The 15,944-nt window shown below is 37.3% G+C and overlaps 1 protein-coding gene across 1 annotated transcript in view; it reads right to left on the bottom strand.

The window, feature by feature from the left end:
* Window positions 1–12,247, bottom strand: part of LOC129747797 (proton-coupled amino acid transporter-like protein CG1139) — a 65,840-nt gene extending 53,593 nt beyond the window's left edge. The window contains exon 1 of the mRNA XM_055742144.1: window positions 11,224–12,247. The gene's annotated coding sequence lies outside the window, so the exon portion shown is untranslated. The remainder of the gene's footprint in view (window positions 1–11,223) is intronic.
* Window positions 12,248–15,944: the final 3,697 nt, after the last annotated feature.

Here is a 15,944-nt window from a genome sequence, read left to right as displayed (position 1 = left end):
GAAAAAGAGCAAGTTTCATGGAAAAAGAATTTTCATGGAGCAGCAATATATCACTTAAACGCAACCAATTTGCATACCCTTATGGTCATCTACATACAAATATTTTGATGTTATAACAATTATAACTTAAAATACATTTTTCCTATCTGTCAAGATTTTTTTGTCAAATAAAAAGATCAAACGAACATAAATCCTATAAAAGAAATTTTGTCAAAACATTGTTTTTTAGTTTGTGATTTTGGGGTTGGTGGCCAAGATTTCTCCACCATTTTTTCAAATCCTAAGAAAATTCTTTTTTCAAAACAATCTGAACCGGAAAAAAAATGTAAGACAATATATTTATTATTGCCGAATGATGCAAAAAAAAATTATAGAAAACCATACCATTTATCTGTTTCACTTCATCTGATAAAATCAAGAAGCTAGGGAGCAAGCATTTTCTGATATCCAAAAACCGTTTCATATCAACGTTGGAAGAGTTTAAGAAAATCTAAGAAATACATCTTGTACCTAAATACATTACCATGCCAAATTTGATTTCATTCGCTTGATGAATTCTGAGGTTACGCCAACAAAATTGTATTCTCCTTTGTTCCATTGGAAGAAGGGTGGTGTCTTAAATAATAACATTTAGAACCGTTTCTCATGCCGTAGTTTTTCTCCATGTTGTTTACTTTAGTGAATTTGTTCTTCAGCCATACAAAATGTTGTATAGAAGCCTCCCTTCCACTCTCCTATTTCCCCATTGGAAGGAGGGCGGAGTTCCACATAACCATCAAAAAATAATATTGTAGCCAAATATCCTTCCATGCCAACATTGGTTCCATTTGCTCGATTAGTTTCCCATTTATGCAGAAAATGTAAAGGAGCCCCCCTCTCCTCTTTATACCTAACTACTAAAATGACAGAGGGGTGCTAAATAATCATTTAACCGTTTCTCGTACCCTAATACCATCTCATACCAAAGTATGTAGAAAACTGTGAAAACCTTCCTCTCTACCTACTGGAAAAGGGGAAGGGGTTCAAAATAATGATAGAAGTATTTCGCTTACCCAAATAATCTCCAACGCCAAATTTGGTACCATTTGCCTGATCGGTTCTTGAGTCATGCAAACACTTATTTCTTTTGATTGGGAGGCTCCCGTCCTACTTCCTGTGAGAGGGAGGAGTCTCAAACCATAATAATGTCAAGTTTAACGTAAATCGATTCAGTAGTTTTCGAGTCTATAGTGAACAGACAGACAGACAGGCGCACAGTGGTTCAAATCACCGAAAAGGGAAAAATTTACAAGTCAGTAACAAAAAATTTTATTATCTTTGAATCTTTAATATTCAAGGAATCCTTTCATGTAATCAGATATTTCCAAAGACTATTTATACACATTTCATGGAACAAACTTGAACGATAACTTAACTGTATAGAATAGATATAAGAATATTAAAAAGTTTTCGTAAAAAAAAGACTTTTATAAAAGGTGTTACAGAAGTTTTATTTTTGATCGCTTCTCCCATTGAGAAAAATAAAAACACACATATGGAACCATTAAGAAAGTTAAGCAAAAAGAAAAATTCTATTAGACTCACTAGACTCACCTATTTTGCAAATGTAAAAGGAATGATTTGCAGCTTTCGTCAAATTGCCTTCATCAGACTTTTGACAATTCGACTTCCCACAATTATTTTTTTCAGTTGTACTGATTGTTTCGATTTTTTTTTTAAATTTGTTGTTTTATGTTTTACTTAATAAAAAAATCAAAACGGATTTTTATTATTGGTGTTGTGCTTTGTTTATGAGAGCGAGACTTATGAACAATTGTAAAACTTTCCGCTTCCATGAGAAATTTTTATCTTCTATACAAAAACTTTTAATAATCGATTTAAACCATAGTGTTTTTTATATTCTACAAGATTCTTTACTAAGGGGCTTCAATTTGTGATAACAAACACAAAATGTATTGAAAACGATTAGAACTTCTAAATTCAACAACTTACAAATATCTTGTTCAATTTCATTCTCTTTTCCATTTGCCTCGAAGAAAGAGAGATCTTTCCTTACGGGATGAAAACATAATCCACAAATCATTTGAAACCATCATAGAAGAAGGTAGGCAAAACATCCGTTTGTTTGTCACCAAAACCAGTTAAAATAATCTGGTCGTTTGAAATTGGTTCGTTTAAAAATAGCATAAGAATATTAATGCGGTTTTAAAAATGTAAACACAAATATATCAAACCAGTTCGCATGAATTCAAAATTAGTTTTCGCCTATCTGAGCGATCGTAGGAACGTAGAAGACTGCTTTACGACATTTTCGAATCCTTTTGTCACTTCGATTGACGTCAATCGTTTTCGTGTGTTCTTTTCTAGCCCTACCAAAGATGGTCTATTTGGTAAAAATTCCCATTAAAGGCTCATAAATTCATCCGGACAGTTTTGGTCCCAGGGTGAAGGAGATCCGGTGATGGTGTGTCAAAAATAATCTTTTGCTTAAATAGCACCATGTCAGAAACAATCATAATGATAATTGCCAGCAGAACGAAGCGTGAGTTTCGTTTTTTTTTTTGTTCAACTGCAATGATCTTGTGCAGCTTTTTAAAATTGAGATGTAAAACAACCATATTCTTACGAATGAAAGAAACTATCAATTTAACGACATCCTTTCGAGATGAGAGTAAGGAATCGCTGATTGACACATCATTAAAGGAATCCTTGTCCGCAAATTCATTGACAAGTCGTGACCACGAGGAGGTGTACATATATGTTGCAACCCGTTGAAGACTTCATTTGGCCCGTACTGTGGAAGGTCATCGATCAGTCACCGAAGAGTAGGTACTTCAGAGTTTCCCATGGTGCAAGCCAGGTAACACACAAAAACACCTTAAAGCTTGTTCAACTGATTTACTCCAAGAAATGTTAAGTGGCTATGTGACGCCATGGGGCGATCTTTCTCTCGGCCCAGCTGTGACGATAAGGCGATAAAATTCTTTCAATGTTTGCAACTGGGCAAGATTTCAAACAAGAAGAATACAAATCGCATCTGGTTGGCAGGGGTGTTTATGGGTATTTTTTTTCCTTTCGCTCAAGTGTGGGTTGTAAAGTTTGTTGAGAAATTTGCTGGCTATTTACCGATAGCCCCCGGCAAGTAGTAGCACTTGAGGTGTTTATTTGATGGAATACTGATAGAAGTGTAATATCAATATTTTTTTCTCAAGGTAACACTTTCCAAGTGTTAAAATACGCATTTTACTTTTGAAAACAAGCGTAGCTCAAAAGTCACGTGACATACGTTTTTTCCATCAGCATGATAAGCATCGTTCTGTACATTAATGTAGCAAACAGCATATTCATAGTCATATGTATTTATGTATACGGACGACGAGATAAATTCGTTCCATCTAATCCTCTACTGTGAAACCGAATTACTCAACAATCACATCGTTTACTCAGAGAGCAATGGGAAGCTGTAGGTATTTAGCATCGAGATTTTTTATCTGCTCTGAGCTCTACACGCAGCGCGGAACAGTTTAATATTCTATCTAACCACTGCCACCCCCTTCTGTCTAGAACCCTTTACCAACAATGTTTCGTTTGGTTGCACTCATGCAGGTTGGATGTAGTTCGACGTTGTCGATCTTGAACTTGAGACAAGACTGCCTACCATCCACCGAAAGCGTGGGGAATGCTCTGCGTCTGTTCTGTTTGGGTCTGTCGTATGAACTTTGCTCTATCCTGTGAGGGTTTCAGTAACACCTGTTTGAGAGGCATGGAAAGTAAATAATTTTTTGTTTTGATTTGATAAATGAACCTTAGGAATACACTACAATTTAGTATTTTATTACTAAATCTTAAAGTTCCAACTTTTCCAGATAAGCATGGGCGATGGAACCCAAAAGTTATTATTTCTTTACCCGTAAGCTCTGTCAAAAGTTGGGTGAAATTTTGGTTGCATCCCACTTGCACTAAAGCAAAACCATCACCCGATTTCGGCAGCTCTTCCGTCTACTCTAAAAGCTTGGAAAATATAGGTTTGAATAATGTAGACTCGATTGACATTATTTACTTAAAACCGATCATCTGTAGAGTTAAAATCTCATACACAAAAAAAAGATAACTTTTGCACTTTGGCTCTGAGGGCTTAATGATTTTAACGTAGAACATGAGCGAATATGTCTTAAACAACCTGTTACTTTGTAATAGTTACAGAATGATGAAATTAATTAGATCTAACTAACTGGATGGGATTTCCTTCAAAAAAAAAAAAACTTCGCGCATCTGTTTCTACAAGCATGCCGTGCGAATAGTATCAACACACTCGATGGTCCCCCAGGGAGTTACAGTTGGACCAACAATATTCATTTGCTTAATGTAAGATGCATGGTTGGATTAAGCTAGCTATACAAAATTCATTCGATATTTTTGGCCTATTGCTTCTCATGACACAGAGTTTTATTAAGATTTGCTTGCACAATGGGATTATTTGAATCCAAAACTACAATAAATTTTAAGTCGCAGGTTTAAAGCCAGAAACAATACTAATTTTAATGTGAAATTAACGAATAGTGTAGATTTAATTTATCGGCCTAGCGGTGAAAAGTGATATCCTTTTTAGTAGGGACATCTAAAGATTATGAAAATTTTTGTATATAGGTGGATAGAAGGTTAGATGAAAATGAAAGATGTTGAAAATGAGAGGGTAGAATTTATTTAGAAGCATCATATCATATCACAAAAATTCTCATAATCTTTAGATGTCCCTACTGAAAAGGACATCACTTTTCACCGCTAGGCCAATAAATTAAAACTACAAATACAAATTACGGTGATTAATACTTCATAAAATTAACGAATAGTTTTCGAGATACGCAGATTAGTAACTGTCGCATTTCTAAAAGAACTAAGCTTTACTTACTTAATTACTTACTTACTAATTTCTTAACTTAATTACTTATAAAGAACCATAGTTCTATGAAAAAGTTTTTAGATTTGACTCGAACATTGATCGATTTTTAAAAATTGATCATCAATTAGAAGCATATGGACTCACTCAACTACGCTTTAAATTTGAGCTTGATCAAAAGATGTACATATGTCTAAAGGGCGAACACGAAATTATTGCGACACATTCAACAGGACATAACTCTTTAACCATAGGGGAAAAAATCCACCAAATTTTGCACATTTTCTCATTGATGTGTATTGTTTACATGCTGTCAAACTCGAAGTCGTATTTTTCGATTCAACGAAAATGGAGGTGAACCAACGCGAGTCGAGAGAACAAATTATTTTCAAACACCTGGAATTTTCTGACCTGTTGCACCGACAGTTGGGAAAAATATTGAACATTCACCATTCAACCGTCTCCAGAGTGTTGAAGCAGTTCCAGGAGCAGTTGACGTTGAACCACGGCAAAGGAGCTGGAAGAAAACCGGGACCGGAGAACAAAAAGGCGGAGGAAAAGGTGAAGCGGATGATTTAAGTAAATCCCAACGTCTCAAGCCATGATTTGGCTAAAAAAAATCGACATGTCGCAGAGCTACGTCCAAAATGCAAAGAAAGAAGCTGGACTACATACATACAAGGCACAGAACTTCCCGAACCGCGATGAGCAACTACAATCGACGGCTAAAATTCAGGCATGAAAGCTCTACGAGAAGATGCTGACAAAATATGGATGCTGTGTGATGGATGACGAAACGTATATAAAAGCCGATTCTAAGCAAATTCCGGGGTTGGAGTTTTTCACCGGCAAGATCAAGTTCGATGTGGACGACAAATTTAAGAAGAAAGAAATTCGCCCCCAAATATCTCGTTTGGCAGGCCATAAGCTCTTGCGGACTGAGGAGTGAGCCTTTCGTGACAAAGGGCACAGTAAATGGCGAGATCTACAAATCTGAGTGCCTCGAGAAGTGCCTTTTTTCGTTCTTACTGCAGCACGACGAAGCTCCGCTATCTTGGCCAGTATCATGTCACTAAACTAAAATTGTCCTGGAGTGGTATGAGGCCAATTCTGTCCATTTTGTTCCAAAGGACATGAACCTGTCAAACCGTCCGGAACTGTGCCCGGAGGAGCAGTACTGGGCAATAATATAGCGGGAACTTCGGTAGAGCAAAAAGACATAAAATGGAAAAAACACTGAAAAACTGGTACCGGATGACACTGTAACTATTTTGATGGAGGACATCGAGCGACTTCATCGACTAATTTTTCTTTTGATTTTTGAAGTAAATGTATGTATAAAACTACCCTAAAATTTTGGTTTGATTCTAAACATTATAAGATAATTTGCATGACATTTTCGGTGTCGCATTAATTTCGTGTTCTTGAATGGATCAAATTTTTCAAAAAGTTTATTGATAAGGAAAGCGTTTTTGTTTAAAGTTATAACTCCTTTAAAATTCCTTAAATTTTTATACACCTTCCGCATCACATAAAAATGTTTTCAAAAAACATTTCTGTTAATTTTCTGGGTCAAATTCATTTTACGAAGAAATGATTATTTTTTCTGGTTTAAATAGGCCACTACTGTTCTGTACTCATATGTCAAATCCGGTCAAATCTCAAATTCAACAGATCTGAATTCCTGCAAAAAAAATACAATGGGTACTATTTTGAGCATTCAAACCTGTGGCTTCGATTAATTTGGGTTCAAATCTTCCCACTGTGAATTGCTTTGAAAATAAAGAATCTGTCACTTCATATCACTCTTAAACTACTACATATATGAATGTAAATTTTTCAGAGCCAAACGGGTATAAGTACATAAACAATAGATCCGAAAAAAAGCACATTAAGGATCTTGTGTTTGGCCGTTTTCCATATATTTTTAAATTTTTTTATTTTTCTTTGAAACGTAAAAGTACGTTAAATTAAATTTAAAAATGTTGAGAAAATAACCAAATACTGTATGAATAATGAAGATTTGATTGCCATTATTAACTCTATATCAGGGATGAGCAACCCGCTGCCCGCGGGCCGCATGTGGCCCGCAAGACCCTTTTGTGCGGCCCGCGAAGGTTTTTTCAAATTTTTATGCCTTAACTTTTTCTACAATGGATCGTTAGGAAAATGTATACGACTTGATCAAAAATGCACTTGTCTGCATTAACTCCATAATCATTCGGATTGTTAAGTTTTTTTCTGGAATTTTAAGCACTTTTATGTTCTGTTCAAGGCATGCATACAAAATTGTTTATAGGCATAACGAAATATTAGAGTTCGTTTGGACAGACCATTTTGCATGGTAGAAAGAGACTTACCGTATCGACGTTCAAAAAAGAAAGAGACATTTCATTTTATTCATGCTAAACATTACAGTTTTTGATGCCATGATTCTTCATATTGATTTACAAATTATGATAAAATGGTAACGCTATACAATCAAATTATAGTAAAATATCGAGAAGTTTTTAAGAATTTTCAAAGTTATTTGAATTTAAGGTGATCAATATGTACGAGATTGGTCAGAGTTTTGTATTCAGGATTGATTTTTTCTTAGTTTTTTAACTCCTATCACTTTGGAAAGCTAAACCCATTACAAAGTGTCGAAAGAGCATTCAAAAACCATTATCAAAGGAATTTCAATGTTCGTTAGTGGAATCATTATTTTACTTTCAAGCAAAACTAAATTTGTATGATAAAAAATATGCTCAACAGATTTTTTTTTATATTATTCCATCCAATTCGGCAAAAAAGCTTGTTCTGTTAGCATTCAAATACTGGCAAAAAAAATTTAAATAAAACCATGTGAAAATTTGTTTATTTCTGAATAATGACGAAAATTACGAAAATTTGATAATATTAAAAGCTTGAGTGAGCGATTTTAGACTTTTTATAAACATGAATCAGCTGGCATCAAAGTAACCGACAAAATTTTGATTTTGATTAGTTTTTGATAGAAATATTAAATATCTGATATTCTGTGATTCGACCCAAGAGATTATCTGTGATGATTTTTTAAGAAATTTTTCAGAACATTTATAACAAAAATTGATTGATTGAGTTATTTCACTAATCATTTGCATTTCATATTACCAAAGTCATAATATAGCTTTAGAAATCCTATCCCAATGATATAAGAACAATATTAAAAATCATAAAAATCTGTACAAAAATTCTAGAATCAAGAATGTATTTTTGAAGATAATTGCCTAATTAACCTTGCTCAACATCTCAATGCAATGATCCAATACTGAACTTTAATTAAAAAATCGGAGTTTTAATCTAAGCTTTGAGGACAAATTGTTATTGTGGAAAACAAATCAGAAAGTCTATTAGCGATTCAACGTTCAACGCTAAGAAGACGGTGATTTTCACACATTGTTTTTCACACTCTTAAAGTTATCACTATGGTAAGCTCCAGAAGATTTTTAAATAAAAGTGATGACGAATAGTACCTTCGGTTTTAACAAAAAGGTTGTTGTAATGTTCGAGAAGAAGTACTATTAAAAAATTGAGAGAATTATACATGACAAAGATTTAGTGATGTACCTTGTCAATATAGGGTATTTAAAAAGTTATGGTGAATTTCTGTTTTAATCACGTAAATTCGTGTTATCTTTCCTTTTTCAGATTTGTTTTGCCAAAAATTTGAAGTTATAAAAAATGACGTGAAGCTTTGCTAACTATTGAAAAAATGTTATTTCAAGTGCGGCCCGCCGATAAGATTTCAAATTTAAATTGGCCCGTTGGTTCAAAAGGTTGCTCACCCCTGCTCTATATCGATCATTTTTGCATAATAGGGACGAATGCCTTCGGTAGAGTTAAAATCCCATAAAAAAAAGAAAAAAAAAAACACATGAATGTGGCTCTGAAGGCTTCATGTATTTACATAGAGCATGATCGAATATGTCCTGTCCTAGAACATAAATGAACCTGTTACTTTGTTATAGCTACATATTGATGAAGTTACTCAAATTTTAATAACTAATTGGATGGGATTTCGTAAAAAAAAAACCTTGCTCATTTGTTTCTAAAAGCATGTTGTTTGAATAGTTTCAACTCACTCGATGGTCCCTCATGGAGCTCACTTGGACAGACAATATTCAATTGCTTTATGGAGACGCAGAACCGGATTAAGTTTTGCTCAAAAAATTTATAAAAAGTCAAAATTGATTAAATCTTAAGGAAGGCCCCTTAGCAAATAGCACCTCATACACATTTCAATGATAAAAATTTCTCCGAGGGCCTTCTAGAAAATGTAACATTTATTTTCGATGAATTTTTCTCAGAGTTTTTCATAATTTCATAGAAGCGTAGGTACACAAATTTTACAAAGATGTTAAATAATAAATGGTAAAATATACATCAGGAATAACAATTTCATACGCTTAGCATACTTTTTTCATTTTTTTTTACTGCAAACTAATTATGATAAATTTAAGATTGAATTGTTGATGAAAAGAATATATTTCTACACCTTATGAAATGAATTCTAAATTTCACTGTTTTGTAACTGCCATGTATCAATATCGGAACATTTTACTAAGCATTCCAATCATTCAATCACTCATCTTAATTATTTTTTTTAAATTCAAGTACGAAGCTTGATTTAGAGAGATTTCAAATCTGATTACAAAAAGATGATGACATTCTTTTATTGTTCAGTAAGATAACTATTCGCCAACATTTGATTTACGAGTTTTGAAGCATGGTTCTGCTTTTCTTAGTAAAATAATAGATGATTAGGTTTGAAAAGTAGCTAACAATATTTTTACATTTGGCTTAGGGAATATGCTGTTACTAACAAACAAATAACCAGAAAGACCATCATTTAGATAATAGACTGATTGTGAACTCTTATCAATCAAGACGATTGAACTAAGTTCTGTGCACTGTATTTTTATTTGTATTTATAAGCTATATAAATCTGTTTTATTTTTATTTAATTTTTATCATTCAACTGAATTCTGATTTGAATTCTTATTTTGAACTTATGTTATGTATTCCAATGTTGAATTCAAGGAATAAAAAAAAACTACATTTATTTTTTAATTTTGCCCAGGTGATCTATGTACTTATGCCGCATATTATTAAACTTAATCATTCTTTTAAACATAAAATGTGTATCTGCTCTCCGATACTAAATTTTATTTAAGACTGCTGGCTGATATCAATTTATGAGATTATTTTAGATTTCAAATCTTTATCAGAAGGGGTAAGGGGTTAATAAAAAATAATGCAAAAAACTAATAAATTGGAATAAATAGCATGAAAGCTTGCATGCATGCATGAAAGCAAAAATGCACAAAACCCATATATCAAGTACATTTTTATCGAAAACCTTATTAAAATCAAGCTTACAAAAGGTGATAAAACTCTCATCTTCTACAGTTTGGTTTTTGCTCTTGTTCATTCGGATATTTGATAAATTTTCCGAAGTTGCCATAAAATATTTAAAACTTAATTTATTTCCTCCTTCGGGTTTTTTGGAAATTTCGGAGGGGTTGACAAAAGGAGAAATTCATATTTTTTGCAGCCTTATATAAAAAGTTTTTTTTTGTGTACAAAATGCTACAGGTACAGTCAAACCTGGATAAGCGACAACTGGTTAAGTGGGAACCTGTAAAAATGAGAGAAAGCGCCATGTACCACATGATATTTAAGACTAATAACCTCAATTAGTGAATTTTTTTCCTTGCTTAGCTAAGGAAATCGAAGAAATTATCATTCCCAAGCTCAAGCTTTAATTTAAAATATTAAAATGACAGAAATTGAACGAAAGGAAACTGAAAACTAATCAATAAACGTAAGGTTTAACAAATCTCTATGAATTTCATGAATTTCAAGATGAAAAATAAAAAATAAATAAAAAATATCTTTTGTAAAGTTTACAACACTTTTGTGGCTTTTTTATTTATATCTTTCAATATACAGGGGATATCTGGATAAGCGAGAAACTTTTTTTACGGAAACTTTCTCGCTTTTAGACTCCCGCTTATCCTGCTTCGACTGTATACCATTAATTCAAATAAAAGAAAAATAGATAAATCCTCTTATTTTAATCGCCGGGATAAACTTATTCTAATGCTCAATTTTATGAAATACCGGCATATCGACGCTGGGGCAAAGAATCACACAAGTAGTTTAAAGCTCATCAAAATACAAGTCTTAGCTCACATTCATAACTCTTATTCGATTGCTTTCACTCAAACAGAACTTTAGATAAAATTTTCTCTGTTTAAATTTGCTTTCATGGTCATTGATAAATAGATCTAGATACTTACCTTATATCAAAAGTTCTATTCCAACTGCTTAACCACCTCTAATTATAGCAAAGGTGCTCAAGTTGACAGCTTAACCACATACAATAATAATTCAGATTAAATGGATTATTTAGAGGAGGCCAAACAGTGTTAAGTGTTTTATGAATCACTTTTCCGTTTTTTGTATTATGTTGATATTGACACTTGCTCGCCACTTCGGGAATTCGGGGGGACAAGAGACCTTTTTAGTTATTTAATCCGCGTTTGCACAGCTGATTCGCAGCACATCAGCAACGATCAGCATCAACCCTTTCTTGATGACGATATTATTCCTGCTGGCTCTTTTCTGGCGCAATCACTAACAAATCAGTTGCATTCCTGGTGGTGTGTTTACACTTTTAGGGAACACGTCACTTTGGGGGGTGCACTCGAAATAGATTCTCTGTTGTAACGATACCCGGTTGTGTTATGTGACTTTTTTTTCAAACTTTTTTTGCACTTGAGGACACTTTCATTAAACAGGACACCATGTGAGGTAGGACAGAACAAAACACATAAGTTCCTGGAGCTCGGTCCAAACGATCCGATCCAAAAAATCCAGAATGGAGTCAATCCCTGCCTGCTGATAAACCGAACCGTACGCACCTGCAGCTCACGATCAACTGTCGAGGGTTTCAGTTATCCTAGTCCGCGATACCTTTCATCGCCCGCCCAGCAGACAAACGAATCTCCACACGTTCTGGCAATTTGCCGCACACCCGGTCGCAGTTGATGAACGACAACAACAACACAAACGAAATTAAGTAGTATGACAACAACCCGCCAAGTTTACCCCGAAATGTTGGTGCTCTGAGATAGTCCTCAACAAACTAATGTAGGTAACTAAGCTCAGTAGGACGTTTAGTAACCCTCAATAACGAGGATCTAACAGCGACCCACTCCAACGGGAGAGAGAATGCTCCCAGAAGCAGCGAACAATCTAGTACCACACAAAGGGTAGAAAACAAATCAGGTGACAGTGAGCACAAGCTCTTTCAAGCGCGCGCAAGATAAAATGAACCAGCTCTCCCAGCAGCAGCAGCCGGCCGGCGCGATTCAGCTTATTCTTTTCAAACTTGAGGAGAACGACAAAGCACGTTCAACTATATCGATCAACGAGCGTTTGACGACTGGGAGACTTAAATATGCCCGATTGGGGTTTTGATAGATAGTGTGGTTACGCACTCGAGTACTTTACGCTTAGCATTTGCGCGGCAGGTGAGAAAGTGATGTTGAGAACCTTTCCACATATACTGGAATGGGAAATGAATCGTTTGTTGTCTATCATTTATGGTTGATCTTGTAAGGAAATGTTAGTCAGGTAATAAGTTCAAAAGGCAGATTTTTTCAATGGAATTTATGAATTTAAGAAACGAAACAGAGCGAATTTGGAAATGCACAGCCAATTATAAGTACTGGTAACTGCATGATAACTATATCCCCGAATCAGTTACTTTGAATACTGAAAATTACTTTTGAAATTAAGTAAGTGATGTATGAAGAACTGATTGATAAAGCATTGCCTTTGCCTACAATTGAACAAAATCTATGTATATAAAAATAATGTTCTGCCTGTCTGTCTGTTCCCAATAGACTCGAAAAGTACTAAACCGATTTACTTGACAGTCTGTCTGTCTGTCTGTCTGTCTGTCTGTCTGTCTGTCTGTCTGTCTGTCTGTCTGTCTGTCTGTCTGTCTGTCTGTCTGTCTGTCTGTCTGTCTGTCTGTCTGTCTGTCTGTCTGTCTGTCTGTCTGTCTGTCTGTCTGTCTGTCTGTCTGTCTGTCTGTCTGTCTGTCTGTCTGTCTGTCTGTCTGTCTGTCTGTCTGTCTGTCTGTCTGTCTGTCTGTCTGTCTGTCTGTCTGTCTGTCTGTCTGTCTGTCTGTCTGTCTGTCTGTCTGTCTGTCTGTCTGTCTGTCTGTCTGTCTGTCTGTCTGTCTGTCTGTCTGTCTGTCTGTCTGTCTGTCTGTCTGTCTGTCTGTCTGTCTGTCTGTCTGTCTGTCTGTCTGTCTGTCTGTCTGTCTGTCTGTCTGTCTGTCTGTCTGTCTGTCTGTCTGTCTGTCTGTCTGTCTGTCTGTCTGTCTGTCTGTCTGTCTGTCTGTCTGTCTGTCTGTCTGTCTGTCTGTCTGTCTGTCTGTCTGTCTGTCTGTCTGTCTGTCTGTCTGTCTGTCTGTCTGTCTGTCTGTCTGTCTGTCTGTCTGTCTGTCTGTCTGTCTGTCTGTCTGTCTGTCTGTCTGTCTGTCTGTCTGTCTGTCTGTCTGTCTGTCTGTCTGTCTGTCTGTCTGTCTGTCTGTCTGTCTGTCTGTCTGTCTGTCTGTCTGTCTGTCTGTCTGTCTGTCTGTCTGTCTGTCTGTCTGTCTGTCTGTCTGTCTGTCTGTCTGTCTGTCTGTCTGTCTGTCTGTCTGTCTGTCTGTCTGTCTGTCTGTCTGTCTGTCTGTCTGTCTGTCTGTCTGTCTGTCTGTCTGTCTGTCTGTCTGTCTGTCTGTCTGTCTGTCTGTCTGTCTGTCTGTCTGTCTGTCTGTCTGTCTGTCTGTCTGTCTGTCTGTCTGTCTGTCTGTCTGTCTGTCTGTCTGTCTGTCTGTCTGTCTGTCTGTCTGTCTGTCTGTCTGTCTGTCTGTCTGTCTGTCTGTCTGTCTGTCTGTCTGTCTGTCTGTCTGTCTGTCTGTCTGTCTGTCTGTCTGTCTGTCTGTCTGTCTGTCTGTCTGTCTGTCTGTCTGTCTGTCTGTCTGTCTGTCTGTCTGTCTGTCTGTCTGTCTGTCTGTCTGTCTGTCTGTCTGTCTGTCTGTCTGTCTGTCTGTCTGTCTGTCTGTCTGTCTGTCTGTCTGTCTGTCTGTCTGTCTGTCTGTCTGTCTGTCTGTCTGTCTGTCTGTCTGTCTGTCTGTCTGTCTGTCTGTCTGTCTGTCTGTCTGTCTGTCTGTCTGTCTGTCTGTCTGTCTGTCTGTCTGTCTGTCTGTCTGTCTGTCTGTCTGTCTGTCTGTCTGTCTGTCTGTCTGTCTGTCTGTCTGTCTGTCTGTCTGTCTGTCTGTCTGTCTGTCTGTCTGTCTGTCTGTCTGTCTGTCTGTCTGTCTGTCTGTCTGTCTGTCTGTCTGTCTGTCTGTCTGTCTGTCTGTCTGTCTGTCTGTCTGTCTGTCTGTCTGTCTGTCTGTCTGTCTGTCTGTCTGTCTGTCTGTCTGTCTGTCTGTCTGTCTGTCTGTCTGTCTGTCTGTCTGTCTGTCTGTCTGTCTGTCTGTCTGTCTGTCTGTCTGTCTGTCTGTCTGTCTGTCTGTCTGTCTGTCTGTCTGTCTGTCTGTCTGTCTGTCTGTCTGTCTGTCTGTCTGTCTGTCTGTCTGTCTGTCTGTCTGTCTGTCTGTCTGTCTGTCTGTCTGTCTGTCTGTCTGTCTGTCTGTCTGTCTGTCTGTCTGTCTGTCTGTCTGTCTGTCTGTCTGTCTGTCTGTCTGTCTGTCTGTCTGTCTGTCTGTCTGTCTGTCTGTCTGTCTGTCTGTCTGTCTGTCTGTCTGTCTGTCTGTCTGTCTGTCTGTCTGTCTGTCTGTCTGTCTGTCTGTCTGTCTGTCTGTCTGTCTGTCTGTCTGTCTGTCTGTCTGTCTGTCTGTCTGTCTGTCTGTCTGTCTGTCTGTCTGTCTGTCTGTCTGTCTGTCTGTCTGTCTGTCTGTCTGTCTGTCTGTCTGTCTGTCTGTCTGTCTGTCTGTCTGTCTGTCTGTCTGTCTGTCTGTCTGTCTGTCTGTCTGTCTGTCTGTCTGTCTGTCTGTCTGTCTGTCTGTCTGTCTGTCTGTCTGTCTGTCTGTCTGTCTGTCTGTCTGTCTGTCTGTCTGTCTGTCTGTCTGTCTGTCTGTCTGTCTGTCTGTCTGTCTGTCTGTCTGTCTGTCTGTCTGTCTGTCTGTCTGTCTGTCTGTCTGTCTGTCTGTCTGTCTGTCTGTCTGTCTGTCTGTCTGTCTGTCTGTCTGTCTGTCTGTCTGTCTGTCTGTCTGTCTGTCTGTCTGTCTGTCTGTCTGTCTGTCTGTCTGTCTGTCTGTCTGTCTGTCTGTCTGTCTGTCTGTCTGTCTGTCTGTCTGTCTGTCTGTCTGTCTGTCTGTCTGTCTGTCTGTCTGTCTGTCTGTCTGTCTGTCTGTCTGTCTGTCTGTCTGTCTGTCTGTCTGTCTGTCTGTCTGTCTGTCTGTCTGTCTGTCTGTCTGTCTGTCTGTCTGTCTGTCTGTCTGTCTGTCTGTCTGTCTGTCTGTCTGTCTGTCTGTCTGTCTGTCTGTCTGTCTGTCTGTCTGTCTGTCTGTCTGTCTGTCTGTCTGTCTGTCTGTCTGTCTGTCTGTCTGTCTGTCTGTCTGTCTGTCTGTCTGTCTGTCTGTCTGTCTGTCTGTCTGTCTGTCTGTCTGTCTGTCTGTCTGTCTGTCTGTCTGTCTGTCTGTCTGTCTGTCTGTCTGTCTGTCTGTCTGTCTGTCTGTCTGTCTGTCTGTCTGTCTGTCTGTCTGTCTGTCTGTCTGTCTGTCTGTCTGTCTGTCTGTCTGTCTGTCTGTCTGTCTGTCTGTCTGTCTGTCTGTCTGTCTGTCTGTCTGTCTGTCTGTCTGTCTGTCTGTCTGTCTGTCTGTCTGTCTGTCTGTCTGTCTGTCTGTCTGTCTGTCTGTCTGTCTGTCTGTCTGTCTGTCTGTCTGTCTGTCTGTCTGTCTGTCTGTCTGTCTGTCTGTCTGTCTGTCTGTCTGTCTGTCTGTCTGTCTGTCTGT

Source organism: Uranotaenia lowii, chromosome 2 (assembly GCF_029784155.1).
Source record: "Uranotaenia lowii strain MFRU-FL chromosome 2, ASM2978415v1, whole genome shotgun sequence".
In the NCBI taxonomy this organism is placed as follows: Eukaryota; Metazoa; Arthropoda; class Insecta; order Diptera; family Culicidae; genus Uranotaenia; species Uranotaenia lowii.
The sequence above is the reverse complement of the archived record's forward strand: the minus strand, read 5'-3'. Positions and strand labels throughout refer to the sequence as shown.